This window comes from Pseudophryne corroboree, chromosome 1, assembly GCF_028390025.1.
Source record: "Pseudophryne corroboree isolate aPseCor3 chromosome 1, aPseCor3.hap2, whole genome shotgun sequence".
NCBI lineage: Eukaryota > Metazoa > Chordata > Amphibia > Anura > Myobatrachidae > Pseudophryne > Pseudophryne corroboree.
In genome coordinates, this window is record NC_086444.1 from 192215898 (window position 1) to 192231987 (window position 16090).

General features: G+C 41.2%; 1 protein-coding gene across 17 annotated transcripts in view; it reads right to left on the minus strand.

Moving 5' to 3' along the window:
- MEF2C (myocyte enhancer factor 2C) overlaps positions 1-16090 on the minus strand; it is a 382771-nt gene that overhangs the window by 101997 nt on the left and 264684 nt on the right. The gene's annotated exons all lie outside the window — the stretch shown is intronic.

Below are 16090 nucleotides of genomic sequence, written 5' to 3' on the forward strand. Positions count from 1 at the left end.
CACTGTCGGACCGCGTTCCCCGTTGCTGGGTCTAGATTAATCACCTCATTGGTATCCTGGCCGTGCAGCATGCAGCTGCACGGCATGATTGTTAATTACCCTGTCTGGCTCCTGATTGGAGAGCTCCCAGTTAAAAGCACTCTCTGGACTTCTCACAGACGCCGGTAATAGCTTCCTGTTTGCTGTGTCTGTTGCAGAGAGTTTTCCAGTCCTGTCTATCCGGTCGTTCCTGTCCTCAGTGGTCCAATACTCGGAAGTTGTCATCTTTTCCTGGAGTCCTGACCGAGCACCTTTAACATCCTGTGGTGTTCGTGAGTCGCGGCGTAGCCGTGTGTTGCGGCTTGACCGCTTACTATTTATTATTTGGTTATATTGTGTTTCGGAGCTTTTGCGGAGGATTCCGCTCCCACAAATCCACTCTGGTATCCAGCGGTGCTGGATAGGAGTAACGGATTCGTGGATTTTTGGTTGTCCTTTTCCCTGGCGGTTTGTCCGCACATACTTCTGGTTTAAGTTAGTTAGCTTGTAGCCCCTGGCCTGGTTGCTTAGTCAGAGGGCCCCTTGTTATCACCCTGTCTCGGATTTCCCTTTGTCTCCCATTAAGACCTGAGGGGGCATCGGAGTTGGGCAGACATAATCCGCCCTTCAAACGCGGCTGCCATGGGCTCAAGCAACCATAGTCTCGCAGGGGATTTCTGATAACACGGGCGAGACAACGGAGTTAGGGCGCCAGGGGTTACTAGGCTTTCCTGCTCCCGTAACCAGCATTCCATTCCAGTACTCTGACCTCCGTCATAAGATCACCTCTGGTCAGACGTACTGGTATCATAACACTCAAGAACAGATATGGTGGCAGCTATACAGGATGTAGTTGGGATCCCGGTGCTCGGGATCCCACTAGTCAGAATGCCTTTGCCGGAATCCCGACACCTGTCAGAATACCGACGCCGGTAGGCTGCGAGGGGTGGGTTAATTTTAGGCTGTGGGGGGAGGGTTGGGTTTAGGTTGCAGTGGAGAGGGTTAGGTTTAGGCTGAGGGGAGGGAGGGTTAGGCTGCAGGAAACAAGGGATAGGTTTAGTTTGCGGGGAGGATGGGTTAGGGGGAGCGAGAGGATTATACTTAGCTCCTTCCTGTACCCCAGTCGGGATGCCGGAGTCGTGATTATGGGGTCTATTCATGAAGCAGTGAAGAAGTGAGCCTGTGAAGAAGTGGCCCATGGCAACTAATCAACTGCTCCGTACAATTGTATAGCATGCAAATTAGAAATGTTACTTCATTGCTGATTGGTTGCTATTGACACTTCTCCACTAGCTCACTTCTCCACACTTTTCACTGCTTCAAGAATAGACCCCTATGACTGCCGGCATCCTGAATACCAATGTAATATACAAAGAGGAGACATGACTGAACTTATTTCAGTGTAATACCTTGCATTAAATTGTGGCATACTTGCTTCTCCTGGAACATGCAGAATATCACAGAGTTTTGGGGAGTCCTCACGGATTCCCAGGACAGCAGATCACCCATCAGCATCCCATTTACTATCTGGTGTACATGGGAGGGTGTGATGATGCACTTCTCAATAAATTGCCCCTCTGCGGCCACATTTTAAGCACTATTTAATTTTTCCACTAACTCATTAAACTCTCTCAAGTCTTTAACATTACTCAGAAAAGAAGTAACCTTTGGATTAAGCAATAGGAGACAAATAAATCCTATAAAACAATATAAAATGTGCTTTGGTTATAAAAAAAATAATATCCTTTTAACAGTCTGAACCATTTATTCATTAGTGAATGGACTCATTGCGTTTAACAATACGCTGCTTGTATAAAGCTGTATACCTGTAAATTGTGAGAAAAATAAAATCCGGAAAGTTTCAGACAGCAAGGTCTGTGGAACAATGCCTTGTCTTTCTGAAAGTGTTTACGATCAATGTGAAAAAAATATATCCTTGGGCTGAAATGTTTAGTGGCACCCAGAAGTCTGAAGAGAGCAGCTCAGGCCTGTGGTTTCTCAAGGTCACTTTATCATTGCTTACATTCTCAAAGGGATCTCTGAATGAATAGCACTGGTTACTCAGCCCTCTATTCCACGCCTATTCCTCTTCATTTTCCTTGGCAAGACTGAGAGCCGCTCTATTTTTAGCTGGATGGCTTTCTATTTTTAGGTGACTACCAGTTAACAGACATTTATTAGGAAAAATAAAAGAAGGAAAAAAAACACAAAGGGGGAGGAGATAACACTTCCCTTTGCGTATTGTAAAGCAAGTCCCCAACCTGTAACTCCGGGCATTTCTTCAGCTGCTTCCAATCTTGGAAAAAGAGAGAATTTGGAGTTCAGTGATTTAAAAATAAACCTGCCCTCTGGCAAAGAGTCTAAAATACAACAAGCTGTTACTACGTGAAACAGTGTCCGTGAAAACAAAGAGCATTATTCAATGGCCAGATTGAAACAAATGCTCCACTGCTGCAATATGAGAATATTACATGTATCTTTTTTTCCAAACTGTCAGCCAAACATGATTTTCCTGAAAGAAGAGACACGTCTGCAAGTGTACAAACAGGACTTCAAGCATCAAACAAATGAATGCACTGTAACAAGTTTACACCAGTAAAATGCAGGTTTGGGCTGACACATGACTTCAGTTCCCATGATGCTCAGCTACATGCAGTTCAAGTGTCAATTTTGCAAAGTTCTTCAAACCCACAAACACAAACTGGTTAATATAGAGTTCTGAAAATAAGCCGCTACTACTCAGAAGAGCCCTACACGTTCCTTGACGACTGTAAAGAAGAGGCTAATTTGTATAAAATGTGTTATTGATTTCAGTAACTTGCAATGGAAAAAACAACAAAAAATTGAAGCAAGAATAAGGGGGAGATGTATCAAAGCTTGGAGAGAGATAAAGAGAACAGAGAAAAAGTATCAACCAATTTTTCATACAGTCTGTAAAAGGCAGTTAGATGCTGATTGGCTGGTACTTTACCTCTAACCAATTTATCTCTCTGCAAGCAGGGAAGTATTAGGAGAGAAGAGGGCCCATGTGCAGTCTCTGTCCGGGTCCCCACATTTCTAGCCGGCAGCACATATAGTTTGAGCACTAGAGTCAGACCATAGTGCTGTACCAGAGTCTAGTGCGCGGCTGACATTTTTCACACTGATTTTTGTACTGCGCATACGCAAAACGCTGGATAGACGGCCGCTGCACAATTCTCCCGATGATTTTTGTAGCGATGCAGCTGCCAGTGCAGGACTCTGGAGGGGTAAGTAGTAAAAAAAATGAGCCCAGAGTGTGCAGTGTGTGTGCCCCCCCGCCCCCCCCTGGACCCAGGTGCCCATGCACCAATTTTAGAAACCCCACTGTATCCAAGCTTTGATGCAACGCCTCCTGGGAAAGATGTTTGTGTGCCCACAACAGAGGAAGCCACTCAGAACTAACAGTGGTCACTGGTTAGTATTTAGTACTCAACTAGATAACAAAGACACATACAATATTTAAACTGTTAGGGGTATATTTACTAAAGACCGATTTTCATTGATTTTTAGCAATTTAAAATCAATGACAATCAATGTGTTTCAGGAGCTAAAACACACTTTTATTAACAGATGATTTTTTATATTAAGTTTTAAATGTTCTTATTTGTGTGTTTTAGCCCTGGAAACACAACATTTAGATTTAGATTGAATTTCATCAATTTGAAATTGATAGAAATCGATAAAAATTGACCTTTAGTATATATACCCAGTGGTGTCATCTTGGTCACTTATACACATATTTGCCAACTGTCGACCAGGGCACCCCAGGGGGTGCCAGACGAGAAGACCAGATAGGAGGTGCGACTAGCATGGTACCATGAATCAAGCCTTGGTGGTATATTTCTTGCCCTTATAGATTTTTAACATTAAAATTGGGAACAGAGTCAGGAGATAAAGGAGATTGGATAATAACAGACTGACAATGGGGTAAGAGGGCCCTGCTCGCATGCGAACGAGCTTTAGGGCAATAGGAGGTAAATGTACCATGCTGCTGCTTCCGTTATTATGCAGGGGATTTAAAATGGCAATGCTGTTCAAAGCAAAACATGGCTGCACTGAATAGTATTTCATTTTCAATTGTATATATGAGGGTAAGTGCCACAGTGAATAATGAGTCAGTCAGATTGTCAATGGTAGTGGGGGGGCGTGGAAATTTTGCAATGGTTTTCCCATAGGTCTAGCTAAACCCCTAATGCTGACACTTGTACTGTCACACAGAAAAAAGGAAAATGCAGGTGCACACTATAAGCACCAAGAATACTGATAATTAGAACAAATATAATAAACTCTACAACTGTGCGGTATAATGTGAAGAATGGGCCCTACTGTGCAGTATAATGTGAATTGGTCCTATTCTGTGGACACACCCTTTCCCAACGAAGTCACGGCCCTTTCCCTGTTTTGAACATGGGTGGGCTGGGGGTTCTCTTTCTGGCACAGGGCACCAACGTGTCAAAATGTCTAGGTATGGCACTGTTGGTGGCCCCACCCTCTGCTATGCTGCAGTTTGTGGCAACGTGCAGCAGAGGTACTGGATCGCGATTATGCGATTCACCACAAGTTGCATCAACAAGTTCCCCAGTATGCTGGCACACTCTATCGGGGGCCATGAATTTGTGAACCTCCCAGACATCCCAGTAGAGTACACATCTGTGCTTATACTTTAGCCATTCAGAAGAAATTATTATGTTTTTGGTATAAATGGATGTGTATTTCTAACTGTTAGAAGCATTTTGTTATACCAAATATGGTTGCTTTTCTGTAGGGATGAATACGTACACATGTAAACATGCAGATAGTACAGGTTCCTTGCACACAATGGAGTAAATGGTACCATATGTCTTAATGTAAATTGAAGATCAAATTAACATTACATACAGCATACATAAATAATACACGCATGGTTTCTCAGAAGTGACGTATGTTTTACTCAACAATCAGACGCATTTTTGTTTATATTACAACTAGTGACATTCAGCAGATTCCAGACCGAAATTACAATAGTTTCCTATACAAACCTATAAACAACACAACATGCTGAAAACCTCAGCACTACAAAACAATGTTTCCTTACCTATGAATCTTTAAAAGTTAAATGATTATAATCTAATGTGAGTTCTACACTTAAGAGATGAATAATGTTTTTGGGTTCTTTTTACGAAAAACTACTCAACGATGACATTTTTGGAACTCTTAGGTTTGCAGAGAAAGTTATACATAGGTAAGAACCTAAAAAAGCATGGATATCTATTCAGATTTATATAACAGACCCAGAATAGGAACAACTGTAAAGGAAAAGAGATGATGGATTTGGGTACAAGTGAAGTACTATCTCTATTAAAAATGAAACAATTCAACAAATAACATTAATGATACATGACTTTAGGAGCATAAGAATACAGGTCAAATCCATTTGTTCTGCAGAGCTGTTACTACATGTGCTACAGTGAATGTAATCATTGCCAAATTGAAATCCTACACCGAGCGGGTGTGGTTCATCAAATCGACAGTGTCTAGGTCGACAATGTTTAGGTCGACCACTATAGGTCGACAGTCACTAGGTCGACATGGATGGAAGGTCGATAGGGTTTCTAGGTCGACATGTGCTAGGTCGACAGGTCTAAAGGTCGACATGAGGATTTTATTTTTTTGTGTCGTTTTCTTCGTAGAGTGACCGGGATCCCAAATTAGTGCACCGCGTCCCCTCGCATGGCTCGCTTCGCTCGCCATGCTTCGGGCATGGTGCCTTCGCTCCGCTCGGCACACTTTACCGTTCCAATCGTAGTCCACGTGGATCGTTAAGTATGAAAAAATGAAAAAAATGAAAAAAAAATTGAAAAACTCATGTCGACCTTTAGACCTGTCGACCTAGCACATGTCGACCTAGAAACCCTGTCGACCTTCCATCCATGTCGACCTAGTGACTGTCGACCTATAGTGGTCGACCTAAACATTGTCGACCTAGACACTGTCGATCTTCAGACCGGATCCCCACCGAGCAATAGTACCTTCCTGGGGCACTAAGTTACTCTTCATTGCTGATAGATTTGCCTGTATGGCAGCCTATTAATCAATGTTACCAGTTATCTGTGAAGATATCTGACATGTACTATAGGGAAACCATTTCCATTCAGGGATAAAGTTGAACTAATTGCAATGACATATTAATGTGGTTTATATGTCTGTAGCCACATCGGGCTTGTTATATTATTCAGTGATCACAGTCTGACTGACAAATGTACTCTATAAATCAGCAAAACAATTGAATTCAGTAACACAATAGTTGTATTGATGAAACACAACTAAGGTGCTACTGCTGCAAGTGGCCATTCAAGGGTGTATTTGGTGGAGGGAGTACTGCACAATCTAATGCTTCAGCTGTGCTAAAACCCCCACATATGGATTGGAAAACAATGGGTTCTAAATTCCAACCTGTTCATGTGTCTTATAGTCATACTTGTCTACTCCCCTGAAACATCAGAACTTTCGGCCACCCAGAAAAGTGAACAAGTCTGCCGAAGCTGACTGCCACCCGCCTGCAGTCACCCACTTACCAAGGAAACGTGTGAGGTCAGGGTGGCTAATGATGCGATTCGCCCTGATCTGCATCATCGTGACCCCACCCTCCTGACCCCACACTAATGTGGCACAATATGATGTGAAGGCAGTAGTTATAGTGTGGCATCGTTTTAATTGAGGACACTGTATGTGATAAGGTGAATTGGATATACTGTGCTGCATAATGTGTACTGGCAGCCCTACAATGTGACATTATATGAACTAGGGCACTACTAATTCACTATAGTTCATAGAGTAAAATAGGGCACTATTATGGGACATACAATAAAAAACTGCGGCAGAAAGGTCTCTCTAGAAGCATTTGGACAGGGGCCCCTTCCAAATGTTGCTATGGGGCCCCAAAGTTCTGGCTACGCCCCCGCCTTAGAGAGTGATAAAATGAAGAGAGATAAACTACCAACCAATTAGCTTCTGTCATCAGTTAGGAACTGATTGGTTGGTAGTTTATCTCTCTCCACTTTATCACTCTCCAAGGCTTAGGCACATGTGCCTCAGAACTCTTTTATTCATTTGAAACTTTAGTGAGTATGATACCATTTTTCTGAGTACCTGCACTTTTTTCATAGAACAAATAGTACCGTTTGTAATACAGTGTCTTTTTTATGATTACGTTCCAATAGTAAAAATCATGTTCAGAGTAAGGTGATTAGGTGATTAGCGCTCAATGATGCCTAACAAAACTGCTTTCCACACTGCTAACCAGGGGTAAAATAAGGGGACAAATGCAAATCGTTACAACGCTTATTCGGAGAGCAATTCAGAAACATATCTTATGTCTTCATTGGCATAGACTTCCAAAATATAATTAAGTTACAACTAGTCATTACCTCTGCAACCTTTAAAAATTATTGTCACGGCAGATTATTTTTTCTTCAGCCCTATTCAAAACATCCCAACAGGTGACTTGACAAAAGCCAGATCACCAAGCCTCGCTACTTGCTCTTAAGATTTGACAGGCTAATGCATAATAAGACAATCAAGAAAATGGGATTGCAGGATTGCTGTCAAAGGCGCACGTGGGTGATCAGCATGGATTCGAGTGGAATGTCACATGCCGTAACCTGAATCAGTTCCTGCTTGACTAATTGCTATTTCATTATGAGCATAGCTTCTTGAAGTCAGAGATGTACTTCATTTATGTTACTATCTGATAAATATAAATATATATATATATATATATATATATATGATAAAAAATTATTACATATATTGCCCAATTGCTTTGTCATTACAGTTCTGATTTGTTTTTTTCTTTACCAGGATTTCCGACTGTTGCTTTAATGTTCTAATCAATATATGCATGGATCATATACCAATACATCTCTAAATTTATGTGTACTGCCTCTCTGCTTGAAAAAAAATATATATATATATCTATATATATATACATATATATAGATACAGGGGATCGGTATGAAATACCTCCAATCAAAATCCCGACACCAATTGACCGATGGTCAAAATACCGACAAGGTCAAAATCCCGACATGGACAAAATACCGACATTTAAAATACCGACAAGGTCAAAATACTGACATGTAAAATGCCGACAGGTCAAAATACCAACATGCGGTTTTTGTTGTTTTTTTTGTGTGTATGTCGACATAAGTCAACATGGACACCATATAAAGTGTACCGCGTCCCCTCGCATGGCTCGCTGCGCTCGAAATGCTTCTGGCACGCTGCCTCGCTGCGCTCGGCACACTATTATATTCCCCCTCCAGGTCCACTGGGATGGTAAAGTATGAACAAGTCGGTTTCAAAGAAAAAAATCATGAAAAACTCATGTCGGTATTTTGACCTGTCGGCATTTTACATGTCGGTATTTTGACATTGTCGGTATTTTAAATGTCGGTATTTTGTCCATGTCGGGATTTTGACCTTGCCGGGATTTTGACCATCGGTCACTTGGTGTCTGGATTTTGAACGTCGGGATTTTGATTGGAGGTAAACTGACTGCATCCCAGATAGATAGATAGATAGATAGATAGATAGATAGATAGATAGATAGATAGATAGATAGATAGATGGATAGATAGATAGATAGATAGATAGATAGATAGATAGATAGATAGATAGATAGATAGATAGATAGATATAGATATATATATAAAAATATATAAGCAGATTGCTGCTCAGTCAACAGTTTATTCAGTCAACAGTTTTAATCACAGTATTGACACAAAAGCAGGCATTCTGTTGCAGATGAAACACTGAAACTTGGTAAAATTCACATTTCTTGCATTTCTAGATCATTACAGGCAAACATATGCATGAATGGTAACATTCTCATGGAAATATGAATATTCATGAGCCTTTGACTGTAGACAAGCAGACAACAAGCAGGGCTATCAAACCTCTATATATCAAGTCACGATTGTCTAAATGGGGGAAGTACTCCATAAGTTGAATATTGAAGATTAGTTAGAAGAAAGTATGAAGGGCTATGTTAGTAAAAAATATTAAAAAATACGTTAATTAAAAAAAATAGCGCATAAGCTAAAAGACTAGGAACAGTGGGGGGAGAGTTATCAAATCTTGGAGAGATATAAAGTAGAGAGATAATGTACCAATAAATCAGCATCTAAATCTGGGTACATACTAGACAATGGGCAAACGATGCATTGTCATCAACGATTTTCCTAGAACTCTCTTGCGATATAGTGCATACACACTGTGCAATCGTGCTAACAACAGAATGATATATTATGCATCACTAGGTCGCTTGGTCCTTAAAGATATATTAAGTATATATGTAGGTAGTGTGTACACGCTGTGCGATGTGCTAAACATCGTTAATGATATCCTCAGATTGAGCAGCACATAGGGCCGACCAAAAGACACAATGAACGACTCATGGGAGCACACAATAGTGCATACACACTGGATGATGTGGACGAATCATCTAGGGGTCTATTCACGAAGCAGTGAAAGTGTGGAGAAGTGAGCCGATGGAGAAGCTGCCTATGGCAACCAATCAGCATTGAATTAACATTTATAATTTGCATACCATAAAATTATACAGAGCAACTGATTGGTTGCCATGGGCACCTTCTCCACTGGCTTACTTCTCCACACTTTTTACTGCTTCATGAATAGACACCCTAGTGTGTACCCAGCTTAACTGTCACTTTTCAAAAAGCCTGTAGAATGACAGTTGGAAGCTGATTAGTTGTTACTTTATTTCTCTTCACCGTATCTCTCTTCAAGCGTTGGTAAATCTCCCCCAAGTCATTTATAATCTGTTTTACAAGTTTTGGTCTTTTGTGTTTGAGACCACTGAAGTTATTTATATCATTCTTGCCTACTCTCCTAGAATGTCCAGAAGACTTCTGCTCTACTCCCAGAATCCTGGTGAAGTGAGGTCTCCCAGTGACTTGATAATGCAATATGTGACGAATTGCATCAACATGATACAGTCGGAGGCCAGAACACAGCAAATTATTTTGCTATCCCGGCAAATCCCATCAAATGTAAAATCAGGCAAATTTAGTTTATAGTCATGGTCTAAATAAATAATAGTGTTGGATATAGATGCATACAGTATTTGGACCAGAAAGGTTTAAAGGAGAATGTAAATGCAGTTACTGTACGTGTCTAACATTGCAGAGGCCACCCTCCTGTTACTTTTTTGCCCCTTCAGCAATGATTTTTGGGATACACCGCAGAGACACCGAATAAGGTGAGCTGGACTGTTCCTCACAGTTCTTAGAGTTCTGCACTGTGTAAACTGCACACACCACAACGTTTTCCCTATGTTCTTGTTTATTCTGGCTGGATCACGGGTGGTCTTGAGGATACTGTATGAACAAGCCCAAGATTGCTACCTACATATGTGCATGATGGAGCTGCCGAGAACGGAGGCCAGAACGTAGAACAAACCTCAGAGACATTGCTTCAGTAATAGACCTGTAATAACGGGAAGGGTAACAAAAGCAGCCTTCTTGCCATCGCATAGTATATAAAGTAAAGAATATTATCTGCACACCTTTTAAATAGAAATAAGCATAAATAAATAAATAAACGGCAAAACATATGTTAGTTTATATATAAAATATCTGACTTCTATCAGGTCTATAATTTCATCTGGAAGTTGCCGCTATGCTCACTTTTGAAATGGGACATAATGTGATGTATATGTTGATAGAAAAGAAAATATTTTACTAATGAAAATAATTTGATGTCATTGTTTATGACATACTAGCTGTTGCATCTGGCGTTGCCTGGGTGTATTTGTTTTTGTGTGTGTTTTGTGTTTCTATGTATACTTATCATTTTTGTCACTAGTTAGCTTTATTAAAACTTCTCCAAACTCACAAAGTTCGGAGAATGTATTAAAGAATGGGCCAAACCTAAAACTCCCCCCCAAAAAAAAAAAAAGTAAAAAAAAGCATAAATTAAAACCTATAGAAAAAAGATTTGTAGTGAGCCATTAACAACCAGTCAAAAACTTGTTCTCATTCACTAATATGCACTAGACCAGGCCTGGCCAACCTGTGGCTCTCCAGATGTTGTGAAACTACACGTCCCAGCATTTCTTGCCACAGTTTTAGCATTCCCTAATAGCAAAACTGTGGCAAAGCATGATGGGACTTGTAGTTTTACAACAGCTGGAGAGCCACAGGTTGGCCAGGCCTGCACTAGACAGATGCCAGTTAATTGCTGATTGGATGTTGGTTCAGTACAACCTAAGCAGAATGCACTGATAATGAATAATTTCCTGAGCAAAATAATCTGAAAAGTTAAAGCAAATCCGCATATTACAGCTAGAGATATGCGCATACCCTCGTGTTTTGGTTTTGCTAAAACCACCCTCAGTGTTTTGGTTTTATTTTACGGTTTTGGCAAATCCACCCTTACATATTTTGGTTTTGGTCTTAGATCTGGATTTTTTTTTAGGAAATTGCTAAAAACAGCTAAAATCATGTAATTTGGGCCTATTTTTCCAATAATTTTGAGTCAATCTTGACCACCAATATTGGCCAAAGACTGTCTGGCTAAACAAAGTGACAAAGCAGCGGCAAAAACAGACAGCAATTTAAAAGAATATAGCAAATCTATGAAACATTGTGGCACAGCAGTGGCAGACATGTGGCACAGCAGTAACAGTTTAATAAACTATACAACTCCAAAGAAAGAATGTTTTCCAAAGGAGAGGCACCAGGGTAGTACAGGGAAATGGAGGTGGGCTATGTATGTAGTGGCAGGCAGGTAAAGCCTTGATGGATTGATTGATTGATTGATTGATTGATTGATTCTGGTTAATTTATTTCAGTTGATGAATTTAATTTACAAAATGCATTTTTTTTACAAGACGAGCATCAAAAATATTAATAGCCAAGGGTTGCAAAAGAAGCCAATAAAATGAATAGTTTCACTGCAGAGCTGCAAACTCAAAATCAGTCTATCTTACACTAACAAGTATTAGGAGACTGACTGCTTATCATTCTGCCCCTTTCCCTCCTTTCTAATTGTGTAACACACCCCTGGAGTACATTTATGAGGTGCACCAGTCTGATTATGAGTGATAATACAATGTTTATCTCCTAAATCTAGTCCACAAGTGGTGCAAGATGGAATTGTCCTTGGGCCCCCACCCACCCTTATGTTGGATATTAAAAATGACATGCATGGTTTAGCAAACCAAGCACTTGGTTTGTGAAGCTGCCACTTTTGAGGATGAAGTGCTTGGTTTGTTTGGGCCCCCACAAACCAATTTTTTTGGGAAGTACTGCCTCCGATAATTTTTCAGATTTTAAGAAAAAATTTGCATGAACTTGACAGGGAGGAGGTTCCTAGATGGTTAACATTCCTACCTCCACTAACTTTAGCCTCACAAATGGTACAGATGCATTCAAAAATGTTGTCAAGACTTGCATAAAAACAAAGGCCATGACCTGAGCCTCCCCTTGCCACTGTGTATGGTGTATGGCACTTTGGCAATTGTACATTTTTCAGCAGTACAATTTCCCTTTAGAGGTGACGTTTTCTTTAACATTGTAAAATATTGTTTAGACTTCAGTTGCCCTTTCTTAAACTTTGTGTTTCCTGGATCACCTTCAGTAGATGTTGATGTACTTTCATGACTGTTAACAGCCCCTGCACTAGTACTGGGTTGCTGCTCCTGCTCTTCTATTGACAGGTCCATATTTTTTAACACAGTGCCTGAACAACACACAACAGTTTTATTTTAAATGATTTTACACGGTGGTTGAATATACAACAGTTTTATTTAATTTTATTTTAATTTTATTTTTTTACATGGTATTTGAACACACAACACAGTGCCACACACAGCCCACAGTCTCACACACTCTCCCTATGGTCTCTGCCACTGTGCCTTTAGGGGTCTATTCATGAAGTAGAGGAAAGCTCTATTTTTTTTTTAAACAGTGCTTTTTTCTAATTTGTGCTATTCATGCTACAGCAGCTTCCTAGGACCTCAGGAGCTGATGCATCGGCAGAGGGACTCACTGGTTAACTCCAACACTACAGAGGGGGACCGCAGGAGCTGATGGCACTGCTGGAACCCAGGATACCACATTACATAGCCAGAAAGGCGAGTATAAATGAATTGCTACTTACCAAAGCTATATATCACATCGAACCAATGTGATGTATAGCGATAAGTAACAATTCAGTTTTCATATTTTAAATGAATAGACCCCTTAATCAGTAAACACATGTCATTGTTTGTGATATACATAACTAACAATGCATATATATACTGGGTGTATTTTACCCAGTATATATAGCATTGTCAGCAAAACTGTTGTATCTTTGTCAAGTTCTTAATGATCCACTGTGAATTCACCCCCAGTGCATGGCATTATGCGGCAGGGGATACAGAGATGGGGTTTGCTGCCAAATGTGTCATATAGCCCACAGATCGACCAGTTCACTCTGGAATTGGACAGAATTAGGGAGGCTGTAATACCCTCCAAGTACTGCAGGAGAATTCCCCAGACATTTCTTAGCCCTCCAATGGCATTCCGGTAGAGTAGGCAAGCATGGTTCAATGATAAATGTATGTATGTCTTTATTGCGAGCAATGCATACTATTAGCAGCAACTATGCCTGCCCACTTTAAGTGACCATATTTAGGGCAGAGATCAATGGTGTATTTACAATGGGTACAGTGTGTGCTGTACACATGGGCCCCAGTGGTCCAGGGGGAGCCCACACCACAACCCCTGCACCCAATTTTTAAAAACTTCCCTCACCGGAGTCCCCTGCTGGAGGCAGCATCTCTAACAAATTTCCGGTACATGGCACAGCGGCCATTTTTCCAGAGATTTGCACATGCGCAGTAAGAAAATCTCTGGGAAAATGTCCGCTGCACCATTTTCCCGGAGATCTGCAAATGCACACTAGGCTCTGGGACAGCGCTAGTGTCTCTTAGTGACCCTGGTGCCCAGAGCCTACAGTGCTGCTGGCTAGAGAGGAGGGGGCCCAGATGGAGTCTGCACATGGGCCTCCTCCTCTCTCAAAGAGCCCCTGGCAGAGATACGATATCTAGTTTTTGTTTCCTATTTTATTATATATAATATGTTAGAGTCCAATGCTCTGCATAAACTTTCATCTTGTTGTAAATAGTTGGCACACAGTTTTCCTCCCTATCAACGAAAAGTAACAGGTGACATTCTCATACTGCACAGTGCACCTTGTTGAATCATTTCACTTTAAGAGACGTACACCCATAACAACAAAATAAAAATACATTTTAGCTAATAGTTTAGCAATTTAACCAATAAAAAAAGCTATGCGTCGGCCATCTTGTTTGGACAGGAGAGTGCTGTCTCCTGTTAGTTGTGGTCTGGGCAGTCACTGCTGGAGGTGCGCTGATATCAGCGTGCCCAAGGAACCCCAGCCTAAAGCGATACTGTATATGCACAGCTCTTTCACACAAACTTTCATAGTGAGCTGAGGTGTTTGATAGAGCCCTGCAGTTTCTCCTCCATAACGGAGACTGTAGACAGATAAGACTTCTAGTTGGATAGCTATATTACCTCCGCCAGATAGTATATATATATATATATATATATATATATATATTTATTTATGTATATAGCACTGGCTTTTCTACATTACACTGACTTGCTCAACTAAGCAGAGCAGTGGGTGAGAGGGGACCCCAAACCTCCACCGCCACGGGACACTGTGGCATGCAGGTAGACCACCCAGCTAGAGCCTAAGGCATAGTGCCAACATAATACAGCTGCAACTCTAATGAAAGAAGGAAGCACCATCATCTGGTGGGGTCAATACGAATTAGCAATAAGATGGCATCCTCGGCATTATCATGTATCTATATACAAGGCCTCTAGTACACATGGAAGAAACAAATGAATAATAAGCAAATCTTGAGATGCATCCACGCATGATCATCCACGCATGGGGATTCTGATGAGCACATGACCTTAACATATACAACTAACACTTGTCCGTCCCATTATCCGAGTGAGAGGGCTGCAAATATAAAACATGTAAAAATCTAATATTTAGTAGAGAAATACGTGTATTATGCCACAACAATAGACAGAAGCCCAACAGGCCGTTTGTTTTGAAAACATACAGATGTAGCCCCGCTCATCCATCCTGCAGGGAGTGCGACTTAGTACACCTAGCTGCAGCTTGGTACGTCACCCATGTATTCCTATAGGTGCGCGTACTTAGACGCACGCGCACATCCTAGACGCGGGCACACATGGCGAGCCTGGACTGCAGTGAATATGCCAAGCTGCAGGCTGAATAAGTGTGGTTACATCTATAGTATCAATCAGGTGTCTGTGACACTGAGTACTGATCAAGCGGCCTACATCCACATGCACCATTACTCAGCAGCTGGAGTTTGTGCCAGAGCCGGCCCTAACCAATATGATGCCCTAGGCAAGATTTTGGCTGGTGCCCCCTAGCACCGCCGCTAGTTCTGCAGGACATGCCTGGCATGAGTCAGCTGGCAGCTCTGCTAACGTCGGGTGCCTTTTCTTTAATGAAAATGCATATTATTTGCATTGCTATGTGGCTAGGATGCACAAACAGCTTCTGCTGATTAAAATGATATGCAGCATGCCTATATTCTGTGTGCGACTGCGGCTGTATCTGCATACGAAATGCTACATTACAGTGATTTCCAGGAATACACAGCAACGTAGCATTTCGTATGCAGATACAGCCGCAGTCACACATAGAATATAGGCATGCCGCATATCATTTTAATCAGCAGAAGCTGCTGGTGCCCCTAAGCATACCAAATGCCCTAGGTATTTGCCTAGTTTGCCTATGCTTAAGGCCGGCTCTGGTTTGTGCAGTATTGCATAGTGTTTTGGCTTGCACCAGATCGCAACACATATTCAACACAAAGTTGCTTGTTACTGTATATTCGGTTGTACAATGGTATATTTACTACTCTACTACACATATATGTTTGTATAGCCGACAGCTATAAAATACAACAGCAATTAGCACACTA